Here is a 4,422-nt window from a genome sequence, read left to right as displayed (position 1 = left end):
AAGAGTGAAAGTGAAAGAAGAGGAACCTGCTCCATCCCCACCACCACCATGACCCCAGTCTTGCTCCAGATCTGATCATTGTTTCTACCTTAGTCAACAGAAAATGGTGTTGGTGGGGGGACAGACTCACCTCCAGGGTTTCTCCCCAGGAGCACCCCTCCTCGCTGGGGATCTCCTCGGACTTTGAGGCATGGCTTTCCATCTAGCTTTTATCTGCCAACAGCACCCCATAACCCAATAACACCATGGGTCCAGGGGCCTGAGCTTTAAAATCTTTTTAAATAATTAATCCTTTTAAATAAAGGTTTCTGGGAGTCTCACCACATTTGCAGGTGGGTCAGCTAGGAATACTTGCCCTCAGTGAAGGCTTGGTGCCCCGACCCCAGCCCAGGGTCTCCTGACTGCTCTTCTGTCCGGCAGCGTGCCCACCCCTTCCTCCCAGAGCCGGAGGCAGAGAGGAGCGAGAAACTTCACCGGCTTCCACAGCCCTGTGAGAAACTCTCCTTGTGTGGCCCATAACTCCCAGAGCAGGAGCTGGAATCAGAAAAAAATGGCTGATTTGGGAACCTGAAGGCAAGGGAAGGGACGCAATAGGCACAGGGAGATGCGATGGGGGCAAGGTTTCCTGGCACGGAGCTGGTGGGACCTGCCTTTCCCACCAGCATGGAGCTGGTGGGACCAGCCTGGCCTGGAGACAGCAGCAAGCTGCAAAGAGGGAGACCTTGGAAAGCCTGCGCTGTGAGAGCCAGCGAGGGGAAGCGGGTAGCAGATAAGAACATGTCGAGGAAAAACACAAACCAGAAGCTCCTGAGGAATTTTGGAAAGGAAATGGGGAATTAACTGCAGAAAAGGGGCAGTGGGGGGGAAATGCATGGCGGTTTATGGCTGACAAAGAGTAGGCTGTCCATGCCACCTCACCAGACACTCCCTGCCTCTCCTTTCTGCCCGGGGGACACCAAGCAGCAGCTGGCCTGGCCTGGCAGGAGCACCAGGAATGGGCAAGTGGCTGGTGCTGGCTCCTGGGGTGAACGATTCCCGCAGGAACTGGGGAAGAAACAAAACAAAGAGCAGCTGGCAAGAAAATACTGTCCCCACGGTGTCAGCTTGGGAGGTCCCACCTTGCCGGTGGGTACACAGGGGACAGCCGAGGCCAAGGCTGGCAGACGCCAGGTACCTCCCGAGGTCCTGTGGTGCAGCCCGGCTCAGAGGGCATGTTGCTTGGGTGCCCGCCCACAGCCCCACAGCTATTTCTGGGGGGCCAGAAACCATTCCATCTTCTCCCCTTTCTTTTTTTACCCCTCTCGCCTTCATCTCCCAGCACCAAGCCCCACAGCGCGGGGTCCCCGCGCAAGCAGCCCCCTCAATCCGCCCCTCGCCCTGCAGCTATTTTAGAGAAAGGCAGGAGGTATTTTTAGTGCTGCCGGCTCCCGGGAGAAGCTCTGAGCCTCTGAGCCGCAGCAGCGCTGGCGCCAGAGAAACTGCCGCTGCTCTGGCTGATATTTCTTGTATAATTAAACTCAATCCATCCCGGGGGCCGGGTCTTGGCCACCAACTCAGCAAGGAGGAGAAGGAGCAGAGCCAGAGAGCCGGGGGCTGAGGGCTTTGACGGATGCTGGGAATTGCTCCGTGAATGCTGGAAAAGCCAGGCCTGAGACTTTGTGGAGAGTTTTTGCCAGGCACGGGGGAGCAGGATGGCTCCGAATGGGGCAGGGAGTGGGATTTAATGGGAGCAGACCTTGGCAAAGGCGAAAGACTCCGGACCAGCATCCTCCCACCCTGCTCCCCTGGGGGAGATTGACTTCAAGGGGGTGTCCAGGGCTGGGCAGACCTGTCCTAAAGGCAACCTGGGAGAAAGCAGCGGGATTTGAAGAGCACCCAGTGCCTGCAGGGCGAGCCGGAGGGATCCCTCCTGGTAAACAAAAGCCCAAGCGGGAGCTGGAGCCGTGTAGGAAGTTTGGGGGCTGTCTGGTTAGCGAGCATCTGGTGAACACAAGCTGCGGCTGGAGGCAGACAAGCAGCAGCACAACCCCTCCTTCTTCCCACGCCCACCGCCCGGCGTCTGTCCGGGGGCCCCCGTCTGCCATCGAGGAACGGGGGGAACGACAGCCCGGAGAAAACACAGCACCCGCCGGGTTTTAGGTTTGGTTTTTTTTTTTTTTCCCCCTGTGCAAAAAGAACAGAGCATTTATTCCTGCGCTCCCTTAAATTTCAAGATACATTTCCAGCAATCCAGACACCAAGCTGGCATTCCAAGCAACAGTATATTTTATATAACTGATTTTTTTAGTTTTTACCACTTTATAAAGCCATACAATGAACTGCAAAGAATCCGACATCTGTACAATGGGAAGACAACAGCGGAGTCACATTCACACATGGACATGGTGCGACCGAAGTCATCCTTACACGCGCAACAACATTATGGGCACAAAGATACAAAATATAACGTTTGGGGTTTTTTCCATCTATATAAATACACAGAAATGGGCGAGTCTAAAAGTTTGAAACTGTTCATTAACACTGATTAGCAAATAAATCTGTAACGTTCCCAAAGTAACAAAGACAACAACAACAGCAACAACAACAAAACAAAAAACCCACACATAACACAGCAGCACAGGATCCGCCAACAGAAACGTCGGGTTGCTTCCTTTTTTCCTTTTTTCCCCCCCCCCCTTTTTAAGGAAAAAAGAAAGAAAAAAAAAGAGTAACCCCAAACCAACCTCGTAATTTGCAAAACAAACGAACGAAATGAAACAAGCCCCTGCGGGCTCCTTTGCTGTCTGATCCTCCTGCCTGCTCCAACGGGAAGGGTTGCCTTTTGTTGATGCTGCTGTCTGGGGTTTTTGGGGCAACTGGTTTCTTTACCCGCCCGACCTGCTGGGTGGGGATTTACTTTGCGCTTCGGTTCAGGCGGTTGAACTCGCTGGAAAATCGATGCCCGGAGGCTGGGTTGGGTTTTTCTCCCTACCTGGTTTGTTTTCCATGTGTGGTTTGACCAGGGGCAGCCAGCGAATGTTGCATCCAGAGCAACCCCAAACTGTGCTCAATTCATCTGCTTAAACCCACGAGCCCCCCATCTCCACTGCCGATGGGGGGCTGGCAAAGACCGTCAGATGGGCGCAATCCCATCAGCAGATGATGACAGGGATCATCTCCCAAAACACCTCCCGGGGGGCAGAGCCGGAGGCAGCCCCATCGAATGGGAACCCCACGTTTTGCAGGTTGCAGGCGCTACCACTTGGGACAGGCACCAAACGACCCCCCGACCTGGGAGCTTTTCCCAACAGACAGCAACATCGACAGCAAAGGGGGGACGCGAGGAAGGGACTTCTCTGAAGAACAAACTGACACAAAAAGGGCACGTACAATAAATTTACACACACAAAAAAAATATATATATATATGGGGAAAAGTGCGTTTTTAAGGATATCTTTGGCAAGAATATATGCAGTTCTTTGTGCAGGAAGGAGGGATGTGTTTGTGTGTGTGTGTGTGTGAGAGAGAGAGAGATACCATCCAGCTGCTGACAATGGCAGTGTGATTACAACGAAACATATGCTGGGCTCAACTTGCGCAAGCTCGAATCTCAAATACCATGACTGCATTTAAAAACCAAAGGAAAAAAAACAGAGTCTTTTCTGTCCCTTTCGTAAGGAAAAAAGTATCAACATTAGGTCCCCGCCAGCCCTAGGACCTGGGCGATCCTCAACGCCGGCTGACGGTCTCTCCTGGGGACAGAAAGGGCAGTTACACCGAAAAATGTAGCTTTAAAAAGGAGATAAAAGAAAAAAAAAAAGTGCCTTTAAAGGGAACTGACAAACACCCGGCTACATCATTGGAAGGTGATTAGCTCTGTGTTAAAAAAATAATATAATCATCAGTTGATTTTGTTAGTGTTCGAGACTTGGATACGGACTAAATCTTCAGCTAGTGGGTTAGGGGGGAAGCCGTGAGCGGCTCCGGGGGCCACGGGAAAGCCGTGAGCGGCTCGGGGCCCGAAGCAGGCGTGATGCTATCGGCAGGTATCTGCTGGGGTCGGCTGCTGCGCGACATCTCTAGGGTGCTTAGATCGGCTTCGTTTGTACGGGGAGAAAAAGAGGAATGGGAGTTTCAAGCACCGGTTTCCAAGGCAGCAGATTAAAATAAAATTACATTATTATCATCTCTTTTCATAGCAGTGAGAAAACCAAGTCTGAAAAATAGAGGCTTTCAAAAATATATCTTTATATATCTATAAACACAGTGTTTTCTCTAATCGGTGAACGGCAGGGTGAGGAGATTACGGGTGAGATCGTCTCTCATCTTGCTTGAATTTCGCAGAAGGAGGGAATCGCTTTTTGGAAACATCAAAAACGAAAAGGTCTCCACATCCCTGCAGCCAGGGAGCCGGGGAGGGGGAAAGCCCCCCGGGAGCCGCTC

The sequence above is a fragment of the Phaethon lepturus genome, unplaced genomic scaffold (assembly GCF_000687285.1).
Source record: "Phaethon lepturus isolate BGI_N335 unplaced genomic scaffold, ASM68728v1 scaffold30409, whole genome shotgun sequence".
Lineage (NCBI taxonomy): Eukaryota > Metazoa > Chordata > Aves > Phaethontiformes > Phaethontidae > Phaethon > Phaethon lepturus.
Note: the sequence above shows the minus strand (reverse complement) of the source record.